Below are 20,112 nucleotides of genomic sequence, written 5' to 3' on the forward strand. Positions count from 1 at the left end.
TCATAAACACCGAGATGCGCGGAAAACTGTCCATCAGGAATGATGCTTAAATTTATTGTTTCGTTGCTTGTTAGTCTATTTGCAACATAAACATATGAGTAACAGAACAGTGTGTGTACTTTGTAACATGAAGAATATTCTATGGTGCTTACATGAAAAACGACTTAAGTTATAGGAGCATTTCTGAAATGCAAATGTGCCACAGTGAATAAAACAAAAAAGAAAAGTCGTCGCAAGGCAGCTTAAAATTACGTGTTTCCAAATATTGATACAAAAAATACATCGGTAGGGGGAATTTTGTTGAATTATAATTACCGAAGGAAGAAGAAATGAATATGAATTTTGAAGGTCTAAAAATTAGATATTTTCAAAAATATTTTCCACACACTCTGTGTATAACGCTCAGTAGCAAATGAGGCTGTTGCCAGCGAGATTTAATCATTAATCCATTGAAGTGTTAATTGACCGAAGTTTAAAGTTAATTGAGAAGTTAGTATGTAGCTAGAAAGGTAACTAATTGCTACTGATTTCCTATTAATGATTTCTTGATATGTCTGAAGTAAAATCAGAATACAGTTCTTTTTTTAAAATAGAAGTTATATTTCTGTTATCTATCGCTCCCGTTATATGCATAGCTGCTTTCACCTCATTGATTAGCTCTTATTGTTAATCCACTCTGTCATATCCGAACAGAAAAGTTTTGTCTCGATCACAAGCGGTCGTTGAACTATCAAAGAACTTTTTCAAAACACGATACAGTTAATCTTTGGGAGAAAGGTACAGCAAACTGAAACATATTTCCTTTTTAAAAAAAAAAAAAATTACACGGATAGCAGTTCATTATCCTTGACATCCAGCATGTCCCTTTGCACGACCAATCTACAGTTTTTACAGGTCTTTTAAGAATAGCAAAATTATTTACGGGACCCGTTGATTGTCGTATTTAATTTATGCATTTTAGCTTTACATTCTTCCGACTGCCGCGCTGTTAACAGGATAACTTTGTAGTCTGGATTTTGGAAACCAATTTGAAGGAACCGGTTGGATTCTTGATTGAAAAACCATGGCCGCATTCGGCTACAGAGATTACAGGAAAAGGAAATGCTGCGCTGGAATTTATAGTGGCACATTCTGATTAATGCTGAGAGATTCGGTAGCTGCGGCTAACGCAAACGGCCGTGTTTGCTACATCAGTGGCTCGTCCATCTTTGTTTACGAACGGTGCGGAAGTTATCACAAAATAACTTCACTGTTCCCTCCAATTTACACGTTTCGAGAAAGCTGTTTGTTGGCATCTCAGTTGAGGTAACAGCCACAAATAAAATCAATGTTATTTTCTAATGCGGAACCTGTAAGTGAGACCACAATAGCTGCAGATATTCTTTCTACTTTCAACCATATTGCTAAATGCAATTTGAAAATTCAGATAGCTGCATCCTGACCGAGTGTTGTGCAATATCTCATCAGTTTTCCATGCTATGAGTTCAGATAATAACTGACATATTTGAGGACCAAATATAACTGAAATTTAGCTTCACTCTTATGTTTCAGTCCATACAAGAGATCTGTACTTTCACGCTAATTTGGTAATTATCATTCACTTGCTTCCATGCTTCCTTCTGGTTAGATTACGAAACTGATAACACATATCATTGTCTTTCCAAGTAATTGTTTTGTTATTGATACTGGGTTGTGGTTTGAGTCTTAAAACGTCTATTGTGCTCGTCTAACACACACACACACAATTATACCAGTTGTACTCCACTAATGATTCAGAGCCGGATGTTTCTTGCAACAAAAGAATTTCTATCACAAGATAACAAGTATACAGACGATCTTCTGCTAGGAAAAGACCATTTACATGTGTAATATCTTTAATTAAAACATGGATTCATCGAATATAACTTGCAGTTAGTAGAACTGAAAGTGTCGGTGGAGGAAAGTGCTAACCTACGAGAGCCTAATTTTGTGTTATTGTGTGATACATATTCGTGTTAAACGTGTGGACTATGTATTACAATGGACTTTTTTGAAACTTTTCTGCAGGTTGTTACCCTACTTTAGTTATTTATAGCTTTACGCACAAAAACTTGATAATTTTGTTGCAAGTAATGTTTGCTAGATAACAACCTAGTGTTGGAGGTGTGGTAGTAGCATCGGTTACCTGCCGTGCTCTTGGTGATCGGGGTTCGAGGCGAACAACGAGAAAGCCACAATTCTTCCACACCGCAATATGGGAAACTACTGACAACTATTATTAAAGATATGACTTCAGCCACATTGTCTCATAAATCTATAGCCTCCAGAGGTTCATATCTTCGGTGACGAAGCCACCGAACTTTCTTTGATTACGTCACTTGCGGCGTCGGTGGTCACTTGTGCGTATATTGCCGTTGCCGTTGCCGTTGTGCAAGGCTTAGATGTTTAACGCCTCTTTTTTCACTCAAAACCGTGTTAGGTGTACACCGGGTTAATGTATTTGGAGCCCTGCTGTTTATTAACAACCTGCCAGACAACATTAAAGTAACCTACGAAATATGCACGCATATAAAGGTAGAGCATGATAAGATTTCAAGGCGGTACAGCGACCGCTAAGTTACCTCACATTATCGACGGCGAGGTCATTGGAGACGGAGCGCAAGCTCGGATTATGGAACGACGAGGTAGGAAATCGGCCGTGAACTATCCACGGAACCGTCACGGCATTCGTCTGAAGCGGTTTAGGGAATTCATCGTAAATCTAAAGCAGGATGGCCGGACGCGGGTTCGAACAGTCGTCATCCCGAATGCGAGTAGTCCAGTGTGCTAACCACTGCGCCATCTCACTCGGTCACAAGGAGTGGACGTAAGGTCCTATAATTAAGTTATGATTTAAGACAAGTGGTACAGTGGACTTGTGCAAATACCCGATTGTAATATTTTCTCAGAATATGATTTGTAATGATGACATAGGCTCCATGGAAGGTGAAGCAGATGACAGAACTCGGTACATACACTCCTGGAAACGGAAAAAAGAACACATTGACACCGGTGTGTCAGACCCACCATACTTGCTCCGGACACTGCGAGAGGGCTGTACAAGCAATGATCACACGCACGGCACAGCGGACACACCAGGAACCGCGGTATTGGCCGTCGAATGGCGCTAGCTGCGCAGCATTTGTGCACCGCCGCCGTCAGTGTCAGCCAGTTTGCCGTGGCATACGGAGCTCCATCGCAGTCTTTAACACTGGTAGCATGCCGCGACAGCGTGGACGTGAACCGTATGTGCAGTTGACGGACTTTGAGCGAGGGCGTATAGTGGGCATGCGGGAGGCCGGGTGGACGTACCGCCGAATTGCTCAACACGTGGGGCGTGAGGTCTCCACAGTACATCGATGTTGTCGCCAGTGGTCGGCGGAAGGTGCACGTGCCCGTCGACCTGGGACCGGACGGCAGCGACGCACGGATGCGCGCCAAGACCGTAGGATCCTACGCAGTGCCGTAGGGGACCGCACCGCCACTTCCCAGCAAATTAGGGACACTGTTGCTCCTGGGGTATTGGCGAGGACCATTCGCAACCGTCTCCATGAAGCTGGGCTACGGTCCCGCACACCGTTAGGCCGTCTTCCACTCACGCCCCAACATCGTGCAGCCCGCCTCCAGTGGTGTCGCGACAGGCGTGAATGGAGGGACGAATGGAGACGTGTCGTCTTCAGCGATGAGAATCGCTTCTGCCTTGGTGCCAATGATGGTCGTATGCGTGTTTGGCGCCGTGCAGGTGAGCGCCACAATCAGGACTGCATACGACCGAGGCACACAGGGCCAACACCCGGCATCATGGTGTGGGGAGCGATCTCCTACACTGGCCGTACACCACTGGTGATCGTCGAGGGGACACTGAATAGTGCACGGTACATCCAAACCGTCATCGAACCCATCGTTCTACCATTCCTAGACCGGCAAGGGAACTTGCTGTTCCAACAGGACAATGCACGTCCGCATGTATCCCGTGCCACCCAACGTGCTCTAGGAGGTGTAAGTCAACTACCCTGGCCAGCAAGATCTCCGGATCTGTCCCCCATTGAGCATGTTTGGGACTGGATGAAGCGTCGTCTCACGCGGTCTGCACGTCCAGCACGAACGCTGGTCCAACTGAGGCGCCAGGTGGAAATGGCATGGCAAGCCGTTCCACAGGACTACATCCAGCATCTCTACGATCGTCTCCATGGGAGAATAGCAGCCTGCATTGCTGCGAAAGGTGGATGTACACTGTACTAGTGCCGACATTGTGCATGCTCTGTTGCCTGTGTCTATGTGCCTGTGGTTCTGTCAGTGTGATCATGTGATGTATCTGACCCCAGGAATGTGTCAATAAAGTTTCCCCTTCCTGGGACAATGAATTCACGGTGTTCTTATTTCAATTTCCAGGAGTGTATGTACGTAGAATACTGGGCAATGCAGTTAGTCTACAAAGTAAATTGGCTACAAGGCACTTACGTCACACATCCTAGAATATTGCTCAAGCGTGTGGAGTCCAAACAAAACAGCACTAACAGATTATCTTGAACGTGTGCAAGTAAGGGTGGAACAATGGTCGCAGGCTTGTTTCACTCATTCGTTCGCGGGAGGCGTCTTAGATATGCTGAAATGGTTGAAATGGCGCTATCTCGTGAAATCTGACAGCGTCATTCTTCCCTTGATCCATACGCGAATGGAACTAGAAGAAACCTTTACACACGTCAGAGTGACAATATTCTGAACCAGACACGTCTCATTGGTTTGCACAGTGTGAATATAGATCTTTAATTGAAGTTATATGTTGTGGGAGACGGGTACCTGTATAAAGTGGCACTCCCAGTTTTCCAGAAGACTTGGCAAGGATAATGAAAAACTGGACGGATGCTGTGGGCAATGCAGTACCGTTGCGGTGGGAAACATCTCATAAAAATGTCAGTTACATGCAGATGTGGGTAGCAGAAGACAACGAAACCAAGAGCATTAAAGAAATATGAAAGTATATCTACGAGACAAGCGATTTTCTAAGACTAATGTCACGATGAACTACTCCTCCGAAGTAGACTCCGGTACGGAAAGGATCAAGATTAAGTTGCAACCTTTACTTGGCTTCAAAGGTCTCTCTGTCATCCTGATCGATACAAAAGATTTTCTGGTAATTGTAGTTCATTTTACAGAAAAGACAGTACTTGTTGATAATGATAATATCCTCGTAATCCTTTCACCGATACAAAGACATGTGCTGAGAACAAAAAGTAGCGAATAAATTCTACTCCTCGTCTTAAATAGCTTTTCTCTTTGTGAATGGGCACGTGCCGTTTTCATAAATCGCCCAAAAATGTAGGACGGTAAACTGAGACGTGGTATGAAAAGGCCCTTTGACAGATACGACAGATATTAGCTTTGTTGTGACACAAATATTTTCATTCGTCAACACGGAGTGTTAAGATGTTGAGGCAATGCGGCATATGCAGATATATTTCCTTTTTTTTTTTTTTTTAATCATGGCCCTTGGTCGCTTGTTGGAGGGGGATATAACACAATGGCCACCTGTTTGGACTGGAAGTGAGAGTGAGGCCGTTAAGTTCAAATTTGGCGAAAAAAAAGCAGGCATAATGTCAGCCTCAGACGTCGTGCAAACTCCATACACAGAAAATCTTCTGTCGCTTCTGTGCGAGGAGCGTGTCCACGATGCCAAATGGGTCGACAACCTGGGAAGAGCGCTGCGCCAGATTTTCTTGCTCTTCTTCATTCACTTACTGCTTCCCGCGGAGTGCATCCCTCATTGCGCCAAACAGATGGAGGTTGTAAGGCGCGAGTTCCAGGCTGTATGGACGAGGAAGAGCAGTCCCACGAAGTTTTGTGAGCTCGTCTGGGCTACGCAGACATGTGTGAGGCATTAAGTTGTTATGGACAAGGAGAAGCTCGTTTGTATTTTTTTGGCGACGACTGCGCTGAATTTCCATGGTTGCAGGGGTCACAGTTGATTCTTGCCGACCGGCACGCGGGATATCGGACAGGTTGATGCCACCTCGTTGTGACGATGACATACACCTCGCCCAACGATTCACCGTGCTTTTGTTCACTGTCAGGTGTCCATAGGCATTCTTCAAGCACCTATGAATATCTGCTATGCTCTCCTCCGAAGGAAACTCAGCTCTATGCTTGGAACGCACGTCCGTTACAGATGCCATTTTGAAGGCTACGCATAGCTCCGCCGTTCGTCGGTAGCGTATGAAACTACCCGATCTGAGCGGGAATATTCTGGGATGTCGCACAACAAACCCCCATTTTTTTCAACCGAAGGTAGCGGAGAAAAAAAATGCATTACTTGTCGAACGTGCCTTGCAACTTCGACTCTTCCGTTCCCGGACGAGTGAACCTTCATTGAAATTGATACATTTACCCTTCTCTATTATCCCTGAAACTTCGTAACATCACCATGGAATCATCCTGTATGCAGGAGTCCTGTGTTATTTATTTTACCAGCCCAAATAATAGATTGTGTGTTGTCGCTCACATCCCCCAGTGGGCATTAAGGATGGTATGGGAAGTATTGGAAATGCGGAATGAAGTAAGGAGGCTTGAGGAAGTGTTCGAAGAGCTTAGTCAATGTGCAGAGGGCAAGGGAATGCTGAAGGAAGTTGCAGGGGACTATAAGAAATTGCATGAGGCTTATGAGACGCTACGGAAGCAGGTAGGACGGATGGGGGAAGCGGTGCCACGGCTAATGGATGGCTGAACGCAGGAGGAAAAATTTTAAAGACAGTTTTTGGAACCGCATACGAAAGCGATATAAAAGAACTGAACAACACGGTGAACGCGGTGAGACAACTCGCAGAGGAGAGAAGGCCAACGGAAGCTTGGCATGCAACTCAGATAGGGACATTGGAAGGGGAAGTCCTGAATAACACACGGTTGCTACGCGCATTAGCAGGGCAGGTTGTGGAACACGCTAATGCCTCGGAAGACATAATAAATCGTAACCCGGGAACCCTACAGGGGCATCTAGAAGTGCTAGATAGCAGGGTGGTGTTAACCAGACTTCTGCAAGGGGTAGCTGGCAGCATGTGGGATGTGCAGGGAGTAATAACGAATCAGCGCTGCATCACGCATTGCAAGGCCAGATAAGTACCAGTTTGTTACCGCTGGATCAATATTTACGCGGGTTGCTCAAGGTGCAGAAGGAACTACCGTCAGGGTTATATTTAATAATGGAGCAGATCGAGCACAATTTGCCGTTTTTTACGATGTTGCAACAGTAAAGGTGAAACGTCCCCTTTGAACAATTCTACAAGACTGTACTTAAACTGACACACAATATTTTGTTAGCGCAATGCAATCTGACTTTCAAAATTCCCTACAAAAGAATGGCCCTGACTAACATTAAACTATACCTTTCACAAATCACTTACCTCATAAAAATCTTCGCTGCTCAAGCTACTGCAATACAGCGAGCGCCACTACTGCCAGCTAAATAAAAGATTCAAACTATGGAAGGCACTAACTACTGATAGGGATAGTTAGCAAATGAAAGATATTAGTAGAGAACAAACAATGTATTTACCTTGATATCATCATGTATAAATATAGCAGTTCATGACAAATTACAAATCTCCGCCATCTCTCTCCCCACATCCACCACTGCTGGCGGCTCACCTCCAACTGCGCAACGCTACGCGCTGTTCACATCCAGCTGCCGCTGCCCAACACTACAATGGCAGACAACAATGCAAACTAGCCACAGACTGCACACAGCACAGCCAGTGATTTTCATATTGAGCGCTACGTAACGTTGCCAATAAGAAAACATAAACAGCCTACTTACATAGAGAAAACATAAACAGCCTACTTACATAGCCCCCATGCTCCCCACAAAAAATTTTTACAAATTGGATTGGGCAGTGGCCAATACAGATTTGAAAAAAATTTTTCATAATTACAATAACAAAGATATCAAATGCACACACTTATTGATATTATGTTGGTCAAAAGCTCAAATTTTCTCACAGTCCATAAAGATAGTCCTGATTCATCACAGTAAAATAGCGGTGTTTTTCTCAAAGTCTGAGCTGTAAAAGAAAATGCACACAGAAGTAGTGGATTTCCATGCTGTCTTGAAGAAGTAGTGTTGTCCTTCCAACGGAAAGACAGTGCTGACTCTTGACATGCTGACAGGTAATGGGCCACAATGGAGCAAACCCACAGCAGAGTCATACGAAGTTTTGATGAATATTGGTAGGTAGGTCATCACAGAGCAGACCCACTGTAGTCCTGGTAGAGATTACGGTATTGGTGGGCCACCAGAGGTGCAGACCCACTGTAGTCCTTGTAGAGATAATGGTAATGGTGGGCCATCAAAGATGCAGACCCACTGTAGTCCTTGTAGAGATGGCCAGCAGCCATCTGTTGCGATTGTACAGGTGCACAATCACCATCGAAGAGTCTTGCGAATAATATAGCAAGTCCATAACCACCACTTGTGCATTCACAAAGTTTTTGGAATTGTCCTTAGAACCAGCAATGCTGTTATCCAGTCCCTTGCAGAATTATTAACACACGTGCAAACACTAACAGTCCCTACTTCTCACATATTGTCCATATACTATGACCAACAGAAACGTGTGCAGTGAAATGTAACTTAATTTGAAGAACTGGTGTCTATACAATTTTATAACATAAGAATACAATAACAAAGGTACAAAATACATCATTAAAGCACATAACAATACTGATAACATTTGTAGTAGTAGGGGCTTCACAAAAGAATGGAAATAAACATATACATCAGTGTTACAGGAATTATGACATGAGTACATACATAAAAGATCACAATAACATTTGAAACATCAACTTCACACATGAGCATTAGACAGAACAGAATTAATAATGTCTAACATCTTTACAAAGTAAATAACATATTTTTAATGCCAATTATATTCGAGGATGACAGTATTCCTCATCATAGTGAATGTAACTTAGTATTAGAAGAAGAAAAAAATTCTATGAAACTACACAGAGACAGGAAGAAAACAAATACACAAGGGTACACAAACACATAGTGGGATAACACCAATAGGAAAGGACAGGGTTCGTTTTCAGTGTAACATTTGGTACTGCAGTCCAACCCAAAACTTCATATATCTTTCCTCTTATTTCATCCTTTGTTTCCACCAAAAAAATTCTATCTAAGCATGCTTTCTGTATTTATATGTTCACACATTTCTTACCTCAAAATTATTTCCAAGAAAATCCTACCTAAACCTGTTTTCTCAATGCATTTCTCCCAATTCATCGCAACTCATTCTCTTAGAGGCTACCCCCTCTTAAGCTAACTTAAATCTACTGAGCTCAGATGCTAAACTAAGGGACGAGGCAATGCAGCAGCACAAAACAATTAACACAAACATCAATGACAAAAATACAAATGCCAAAGCAATTGCAATATTACAACTAATATAGGGCACTGTGCAGCAAAAAAAAAATAAATCTGGCTTAGCAGAGTAACACAAATTAAAGTTCACTAGCACTATGCCTGGCAAACAGCAGCTTCAAATATAAAAAATATAAAACTTATATCTATACATGACAAAGCTCAAGCAGAAAATATATTACAGTAAAAACAACAATGCAGATAAGGGATGTGTATAATCACATCTTAATGTCTAAGTAATTAAAGTGGTGCACCACAAATTATTCTACAAAAGAAATTACCAAGTACTTGAAAAGAAAATTATAGATGCAGTTACTGGTATTAGTCCCTTCTTATTGTTCTCTCCATTCCAAGAGCTCCTTTTTCGAAGAATGTGGATCAGAAAATAATTATTTAATAAATCTTGATATCATCATATATAAATATAGCAGTTCATGACAAATTACAAATCTCCGCCATCTCTCTCCCCACATCCACCACTGCTGGCGGCTCACCTCCAACTGCGCAACGCTACGCGCTGTTCACATCCAGCTGCCGCTGCCCAACACTACAATGGCAGACAACAATGCAAACTAGCCACAGACTGCACACAGCACAGCCAGTGATTTTCATATTGAGCGCTACGTAACGTTGCCAATAAGAAAACATAAACAGCCTACTTACATAGAGAAAACATAAACAGCCTACTTACAAAGGTAACAACCGACCGTGCGCGAGTGTATATTTTGGTCCAATTCCTAGTTATGGGGAAGAACGCAAGGTTTCAGTGTTACACCGTCCACCCATATCCAGTGAAGTGGGGATCGTTGAGCAAGTTTGTGGAAGTGAAAACTAAAGAGGTATTTCTGATCTCGGCAACTAGAAAACGGTACACCGAGATGGTAAGGCAGGAATTACGAGGCTCCCATAGAGGGAAGGTAACGGTATTTCCAGCCAGGATGGTAAGTATCAATCCGGACACATGCACGGTGCAGTTATTGTTTGCCAGCGGGAAAGGAATAGACTGTCCAAGGGACATCGTAGAGCCAAAATTGAGCTTGCTACTGGTTGGGATGCATTGGATATTCTCCACCTACGAGAATTTCGTAGTAGTAGCAAGTTTTTTTGAGCGGGGAGTATTTGCAGAAGCGAAACGTATAGAACTCGAGGGGAGCGGAATTTTAATCAATGGAACTAAGTGTAACATAATAGGACCAACCTTCCACCTTCCAGCGTCAATTTCAAGAGTCACACAATTGAATGTTACGCAGCCACAGCTGTAATGGCCAGAAACCATTTTAGAGTTTTCGCCAAGGCACAATCCGACCTTGTTAAATCAAACTCTGGAGCCAGGTCTGTTGAGATCCATAAAGCACTTCGTTTTAAAGCAAGAGGGGAGCTTGTCAGCCGAACAGCTTGTGAAGCATGTCGCTCACAATAGGGAAAGGCAACGGCAAATAACGATAATTTTGAACACCTCTGTGCCAAGTGTCATCGCAGCCTTAACTTTGTTATGTGGTTTTCTTTCTGATCAGGCGGAGAGCTAATTCCAAGAGGAAAACCAAGGGTATTCCAAGTTCCAGAGGATTGGATATCAAGAGCGTGAGAGGAGTAGGTAAGGGATTGATCGAGCAGTGGTCGTCCAGCAAGGAATTTTTACGTTTTGTTTCGTGTATTGGTTCTAAGGGGCACCAGACCACATTTAAGTTTTCTAATAGTAAGGAAATACGCCATAGGTGCCGACCCAAACAAGTTAAGAGCTAGTTAAGGGTCGACCTGGGGACTGGGTCTTTTCGAAGAGGGGAATAATGTAGCGGCGCCACCGTTTAGGATAGGGAAAGGTAGTTTTGTGCTCTGTTAATATGATTCTGAACACAAGTTACAGCCAGGTGCGGGCCGGATTGCAGTGAGTAACGCATACCAACAGTTGAAGTATTCCACCAGAAGTAGAATAGAGACCACAGGGCCATCAAATTGCTGAAAGAGTATACGTAGCAGGCAGAAGGGGCCAACTGGTCAACCTAGCGTGTTATGAATACGTGACGCGAAGTGGCGCATATGGCAAAACAGAGGCGCACATCTGCGTATAAATAGGTGCGGGTTTCTAACGAGATTCATTCAAGTGTGGCAGCTCTCCTGGACAGCGGCGCGTGTCGCATAACCGGCTACACGCAGCAGCAGATGGGGCGCCAGCGTTCCTGTTCACGGCGTGTCGCTAGTTCGACCGTTTGAGACTGACACAGGGTTCGTAGCCAGCCAGCGGCGGGCCACTCCACGGCTCACTACCGTGGGAGTCGTCCTGGCTTCCAACACACGCTGGGGGCATCCCCAGACGAGGCCACAGATTTGGACTCCGGATCGTGGGCGCTTGTTGTCGCCACGATCTCATCCACGCCGGCAAGAAGCACGCAGCTGGCCGCCTGCACCTCACATAGAGCGGCGCTGAGTCGGCAGGGACACAGACCGCTGAGTCAACTGCTGGCATCCTGACGACGCTGCAACTCTGCTGACGTACAAGGCCGACACACGGTGCATGCACGGGCCGCTGAGGCAGCCATTCCGCTCCTAGCTGTTTCGCAGACAGCAAAGTTGTGTCCTCAGCATTTCGGGACCCGGTGACACAGACCGAGGGGAACACGGCTCTGTGGTTGGAAGCAATTAATCACTTGGAAAGCTCGGACGAGTCTTAATACAGTGCCGTCTGCCTCCTACCGCTACATTGGGTCATCCTCATACATTCGGTGGCAGAAGTTGCCACTTCACATAAATGGTTAATCCCTGCGAGTAGGGTCTTTTATCCAGAGCATTTCATTTTCGATTAATGTACGTTTGATCTTTCAGACAAATCAGTTAATAACATTAATCTGGATACAGTTTTAACCTCCCCCTTCCTAATCGGCCTACTGGATTGCGATATAACTGCCTTGATTGCATATGTCTAATCAAATTTTACAGTGAATTAGGCTACTGTTACCCAACGAAAATAACGCCAGTTAGTCGGAGGCAAGTGTACAACAGACTCTTCTGAAGGAAGAATCTGTTCTAAGTTAAGCTAAATACTGATGATAATTTTGAAATGTGTAGAATATAGTGCACTCGCTCACGAACCGCACAGGGAGGAAAAAAGGTACCAAGCAATATTTACAACAAAATTCACTGATAACACAAAGTAAAGACTGATTAGCTACAAAGAAGGGATACTTAAATAGTCACCAGCCGACTAGGACAATGAATCTCCAGAATCTAGAGAAAAGTAATGGCAAAGAAATTTAAGCAAATAATCACTTGCATGGCCGGGCAATGTCACACTTTTCCACAGAAAAATAGTTCACGAGAAAATAAACGAAAGAGTAAGAACTGAGTTTGCTTTTGCGTCTTCTGAAATACTAAATTTTGAAAGCAAAATTAATTAAAGTTTCCTGTTAAATGAATGAGTGCCTTAACTTAAATTTTGTTATGTAAAACAATTACTTTCAGTAACCTCAGTGTAACGTAATGCAAAATTTGGAAAGAGGCAAGCAATTTACTTTTATTTATTGAAAGATTGAACTGAATTTACTTTAAGCAAATGAGAAATTGGTTTTTAAAATAACAACAGTAAAATACATAAGAAGTCGGCAGAAGTCACTCGCTAAACTAAATATAGAATAAATAAAATTGCGCACTCTTAATTAGTGCTGTATCTTTAGCTGTTAGTTTTGCCAGTGAAATCTTACTTCACTTTTAGTAGCCTCTGTTATGCAATAAAAGAATGAAAAGTTACTGAGGCAGAAAATTTAGACTGAAACTGGTCATTAGCAAATACACGGAACTGGCAGTAAATAGTTAATTTTCATATTCTTAAAACATTCGGTGATTGCGTGGAAAGGAAAGGGACGCTGCGTGGTAATAATATCTGAGGACAACGACAACGCAGGTGCCCTACAAGTTTTAACCATGCCAATTATTATCCAAGTTATTCATACAGCCGGACGTGGTGGCCGAGCGGTTCTAGGCACTCAGTCAGGAACCGCGTGACTGCTACGGTCGCAGGTTCGAATCCTGCCTCGGGCATGGATGTGTGTGAAGTCCTTAGGTTAGTTGGGTTTAAATAGTTTTAAGTTCTATGGGACTAATGACCACAGATGTTAAGTCCCATAGTGCTCAGAGCCATTTGAACCATTTTTTTATTCATACATTGTGAAAGAAATGTTGCTGGGCAATGTCACCGTAAGTTCATAATTTGTAACTGAATAGTTTTATAGCTTTGCGGACGACGGCGAATATAGCCGACGCCAGTGATGAGCTGCCGTTGTGGCTGGTGCTTCTGTTCGATGAGAACCCCGAGTCGTTTCCAGAGCCACGGATAATTATGGGACAGACAGTAGTTGGAATTGCAGCTTCCTCCGCCTCTTCACTCCAGGTTAACGAACCAGGCGTTAACGAACCAGGCGCCGCTACATTGGCGCGAGCATAGCCGCACACCGCGGTGGCGTGAGCGCCCAACAAACACTTCCGCACTCTTTCATGGCTAAAGCTGCTCTCGCTCCTCTCTGCTCGCAACGCGACTGAGACTCTCCATACGAAAAGATAAACACCGGCACAGCTACTGCCATTTTTTGCTTGCTATCGATATATTTCAATAAAGTACCCTTGGAGATTACCCAGCAATTTACAACATTTTAATAATAATTACAATAAATTACATACAGTCAAAAATAGATCACGTATTAAATGTAGGTTCTGTAATACAGCTTGCAGCTACAGAATCAAAAGTACAGTGCTAGTTATCAGCGGATATTAAACGGCGAAAATTTTGGATTATGTAGAAGGTATTATATCTGGATTTTCGCTGTTACACTATATTTCACTGCATCACTTCAGCTAGCCATACAGGCACAGTCCGTCAAAGTAATAAGGGAAATTATTTAATCTTAGGCGTAGAGCCGTAGTCGAACTAAATCAGGTGATGCTGAGGGAATTAGATTAAGAAATGAGCAGTAGATGAGTTTCGCTGTTTTGGAAGCAAAATGACTTATGATGGTCAAAGTAGGAAGAATATAAAATGTAGACTGGCAACGACAAGAAAAGCATTTCTGAAGAAGAGAAATTCACTAACATTGAGTATAACAGATTTAAGTGTTAGGAAGTCCTTTCTGAAAGTATTTATATTGAATGTAGCAATGTATGTACGTGAAACATGGACGGTAAACAGTTTACACAATAAGAGAATAGAAGATATCGAAATGTGGTGCTACAGAAGAATGATGGAGAGTAGCGAAATTTGTGGTACAGCCTGACCAGAAGAAGGAACCGCTTGGTAGGAAACAGTCTGAGGCATCAAGAGATCACCGATTTAGTACTGGAGGGAAGCGTGCGGGGTAAAAATCGTTGAGGAAAACCGTAAGATGAGTAATCAGATTCAGAAGGATGTAGGTTGCAATAGTTACTGGGAGATGAAGAGGCCTGCACAGTACAGAGCAGCGAGGAGAGCTGATTTAAAACATTCTTTGGACTGGGAACAACAACAACAACAACAACAACAACAGCTACCACAACTTTTATTCCCGGTTACATGCTGACAGGGAACGAGAGTCGACTGCAACACATGACAAGCTCACTCAGTTTCACACTACAGGCACCCATCATGCATCGATATCTGAGCGACTGGTTAAGATGCAGCCAGCTCGACTCCTGCGTTAGATTTCCCATCACCGAACGTCGTCTCATGTCCTGGGTTAAGGTCGAAGCCTCTTCACAGTGCTTCTTTGAAGGACGACATACAAAAAAAAAAAAAAAAAAACTGCTAGTGAGGCATCTATCGGATGGAAACCAGAATGCGAGGGCCATTCGAGACTGCAAGGCATGGTACCGGTGCAGGACTTTATTCACACGCTTCCGTCTGATTGCCATCAGTAAACCTACAATCGATCCTCACTTTAGATACAGTCCTAGCAGTCACATTTAACACTTGAGTCCTTTAAGACGCACGGCTTCTTGGGGTGGTAGCATCAGACGATTACTTGTACATACAATTATTTTCAACGAAATGTTTTCTCGATATATGAGGGTTTCATTGACTTGTTACATCAACGAACGTTTTGGATACTCTCAAGAGTAGTCACCTACATCTACATCTTCATCTACATCTACATGGATACTCTACAAATCACATTTAAGTGCTTGACAGTGGGTTCATCGAACCACCTTCACAATTCTCTATTACTCCAATCGCATATAGCGCGTGGAAGAAACGTGGAACCTTAGCCAATAGAACACCTTGAAGCACGAGCAGAAAACGGGAGATAACTAACGGATGAAAGTCTATACTCGTACATTATTGTTATGTTGTTCTTATTATTACTACTCAATATCACACGTACCATCAACAAAAGTTCTGAATTTCAGTCTGGAAAGGTTTTGTGTGAAATACGGACTACAGTCAGCGTACCTCACATATGGACCAACATATGGACCATTAGCCAACGACCATCACTTTGCGAGGAAGGGAGGACTCTTACACAACGCCGTCTGCAAATGACATTGTTAAATACTGACATAAAAATCCTTTATATATATATATATATATATATATATATATATATATATATATATATATATATATATATATGATCAACATGACCAACATCTGTAACTGATTCACGGTGATGTTTTACTCGTCCAATTAATTTCTGTAGTTATTGTGATATTTCGCAGCCATTACAGTGATTTACTACCAGAAAATAATATACCATCACGTGTTCCAGAAAGAGATACCAGTTTTTCGGGAAAGTAATTTCTGCTGAATGACTGTCATACGCAACAACATCTAGCGGATGCCACATCACGAATGATACCCACTTACTTGTATTGAAAGTAGAGTGCGTCTAGCAGACTCAGTGCCAATCTGCGGCGAATTATGTACACGTAAGGAAGTCAACTCCCACTGAGAGCTTTCTTTTTTGTATATTAAAGTTCGTCTCGTTATTCCTGTCTGCCTAACAGCTTCCTCTGCTTTATCAAATTATTTCATCGATACCAGACCTGTCCCGGCCGTGACTGTGGTAAGCAAACGACACATATCGGTAAATCTGACAGAGACACATTGATGAAATGGATAGTATATGAAAAGAACCAACAGTTTAATTAGATCCACAAAAATTTCAGAAATAAAATATATCAGAATTCCATTCTTCTGACGGAATGCGGCTACCAGTTCCTGTTTGTAAGGCGTACCTCCTTCCCGTATTAGAGCCGTCAGTCTTTTTATGAAGTCCTACATTTCTTATCGACGAATATCTATCTCTCAATCTCTGAGTGCTTATTAAACAAACGAGCTAAAAAATCTGCGATACCAGTTTCATCACCTATCTGATGCCACTTTTAGGCTACCCTAATCATTATAAGAGCAAATTAATATATGGCGTGCTGACAAACGGCCGCCCCATCGCTTATTCTGGTCAGACTTTTCTCAGCAGTGATCTTTCTAGACTTTCTGCATAAACTGTATTAGTAGCAGTCTACTTTAAGAATTTGCTAGAGGTATGCATTCAGGACTTCTTAAGATTGGTTCTGTCTAATTCCACACCACTCAGACCAATACATAACGCTAATACTTACAGAAGCATTATTTAATTGTGATGTGTAACAGGGCAACAATAAACTATCGTTTTTCAGCAAGGGGGAGTTATACAAATAGCTTTAACCCTAGCAATGCAACATATTTCCATAACGTCTAATACCTAATGGGTTACTTTATGTCCCACAAAAAAAACAAAATAAATCCATAAATAAGTGAAACAAATTTCATTAATTGTTAAATTTTATTAACAGAATACTTTTTGAATAGGTACTGATCTATAAGTAGCGTCCAGAACCTGAATTTGAGGAACATTTTAGCAGTGCCAATGCATTTTACGTAATATGTACACCGATGGGAGGGGTACATTATGAAAAGGTACAGTACCGCCCAACATTGAAAATAGGTACAACATTCTTCGTTATTCTTGTCAGAACAACATATTTTTTTGTAATAAAAACTCAATTTCACTTAATACACCGAAGCCGGATACCAGTGTAGGAAAGAATGACAATTTATTTATTTAATTGATCACATGTGCACTCCCACAAAATAAATCCCTACATCCAGTTTGGTGAGATCTGCGAAATGAATGAATGTATGGTCGTCTGCTAACCACAGATAGTGAATGTGCAATATATGATCATCTTTGAGACGGTACTTGGGTCACCTTTGGTGGGACCAAAGAGATGAAATTTACCTGAGCTTTGAGCGCCTGAAATGTGGCTGACAAATATGGTAGCATGGTGTTCCCCCACCATGATCGGCCATGTTTCAGCACTCTGGCGCTGGATCTAGTGTTGGTAAGACCTGTCTTAGGTGTGCTCCGTAAAAACAAAAGAATGGAGACATGGTATGCATGTGAAATACTTAAGAGCAGTTTGGAATAATAATTTCTCTATTTCAGGAACTTTTGTGGAGAGAATTAAATGTCAGGCAGGTAATATTAAGGGGATCGTAGTAATCTTCGGAAGTGACCAACGGTCACAATGAAACCACGTGTAGCAATTAGTTGAAATACTTCCGAGTCCATAAGTTAAGCTGAATTACTGGCGTGTGTACTATAAGTTGGAAATATTTAAGAAATGGCGTGTGCAGAACTTGAAATTAGAGACGAGTACTTCCACGTGGTGAGTACTGTGTGAGTCTCAGTCTGTGTGTGAGGCAAAGGATAACGAGAAGTACTCGTCCATGGTATCAGTTGAGGATCGCATGTGTGATGAATATGTTCTTAATATTACTTTGTGTGTTATGTTTCCGTGTAACGCTTGATACAAACTATAATACTCTGAGAGAGAAGCAAGGTGAGCCAGCCGTCTATCCAGCAACGCCACTTGGCTTGCATTGCACAGGAAGACGTGCATATATCCTCCAGAGTTCGTAGTAGGAAAGAAAAGTTACGAAGTGGGACAGTGCCGTGTGGAACTGGGATGAATACTAATTGAAGTGGGAAAGCTGAAAGTGGTGTGATTATAATGTTGTGACTATTCCTTGTGTTGTATTCCATGTTGCAGTGTGGTGTATGTCATGTAATTTAAGTATGTGTGGTTTGCATAGGAGAGTAGCAAGGTAGTTTCAGAGGTAGTGGGTTATGCATGTTCCTTTTGTACCGCTCGGTTTGGAGGAAAGTTTCGTGATGATGGTTGTGAGAGTCGAAGTGTGAGACATAGCAAAAGATCCACCATCCTATCTAGAAAGTGCACTGTAGCCTTAAATAATTACGAGACCATAAGATAGAGAATCACCAATGTAAAGCCATGCCCACTGGGCGGAATTTCTCATGTGTTATTGTTGTAGGTTATAGAATTTGTGTGTTTAGGTTATAGAATTTATCGGAATAAATAAGATAGTAAAAAGAAAAAGATTGGTGGTCTTTTCCTTCGAATAGTATGTTGCCATGATACCCAGAATTTATAATGTGTGCGCCATTCATATTCAGTGCGATGGCCACGTGTTGATCAAAGCCATTGAATAAGAACGAAAATGTGGTATTGCCAGTGCGTAGTGAACAATCAGACTCGTGTAAATTTTTAATAGTGAGATGTGCGTTATCCGTTTCCGTTGGTTAATATTCAAACAGGAGAATATTTTGTAACTTGATTGTGAGTACCAGAGCTCATGTTACTTGATAAATAAAAAATGAATCCACTCGCTTGGCAGACCGCTCATCTTGCAGGCCTGACTGCTTGATGCCACAGTATGAGCAAGGCATGTGGGTGCCTCTCAATTATAACAACCGTAGTTTTTTAAAGTTCAAATTCCGGTAAGTGTCTTTGACTTTTATTCACAACATATTTTTTAATGTGTAGATGTGTAAAAAGATCCCTGAACCTGAAGATGTGAATATGGCATTTGTTGCGAAAGCTCACATGTTTTAGAATCAAAGAACCCACTGATGATGGCGAAATTTGTCACTGAAACTCGTGGGGGAGAATAAATAAATAACACAAGTGTTTTACATCTAGGTGGATCCGCAGTCAAATAGTGTCATATTTTTCCTGCTTAGACTTACATTTTTCGGATACGTTTCACTGAAAAATTAAAAACCGTTGCGGAATTTGGTTTAAGAAACCATTAAAAACATATATTTTTTTCCAAATTTTGAAACGTTACGTACATTACTAGATTACAATATTTTGCGAAGGTGAACACGAAGTACCCCTCCCCCCCCCCTTTCCCCCTCCAACGCCCTTGGTATTGCGAGGGTCAAGATTTATGAGAGGTTAAAACAATATTACGAAGCCGTAATGCTATGTGATGGGACACCATACGCGATGTGAAAATCCATTATGCAAAGAGTAAGCGTGCAGTAGGAGGAGCAAAAGATCTTTTCGCGCATCACAGCTGTCAAGTCCGACGTAAAGTGTCCGTATATATATGTAAATCGTACAGTTAATTTCCTACGTAGCTGTCAAGTGGCAGTGCAGATTGTTTTATGAAGAGGTTATTTATAGAAACGTGTCAGCTTCAAACTGAAGTCGGAGAGTGTCATTAACATTCCATCTCTATTTTGACTTCAGTTATGGGTAAGTGCTTGGAAATCTTAATTGGAACCCAGAGCAGCAAGTATCTGTCTTGCATAATACGGTACCAGTCTCGAAGAGAACTGTGCTTTACAGGTACTGAAGGGTATAAATTTCTATTA

The sequence above is a fragment of the Schistocerca serialis genome, chromosome 1 (genome assembly GCF_023864345.2).
Source record: "Schistocerca serialis cubense isolate TAMUIC-IGC-003099 chromosome 1, iqSchSeri2.2, whole genome shotgun sequence".
Lineage (NCBI taxonomy): Eukaryota > Metazoa > Arthropoda > Insecta > Orthoptera > Acrididae > Schistocerca > Schistocerca serialis.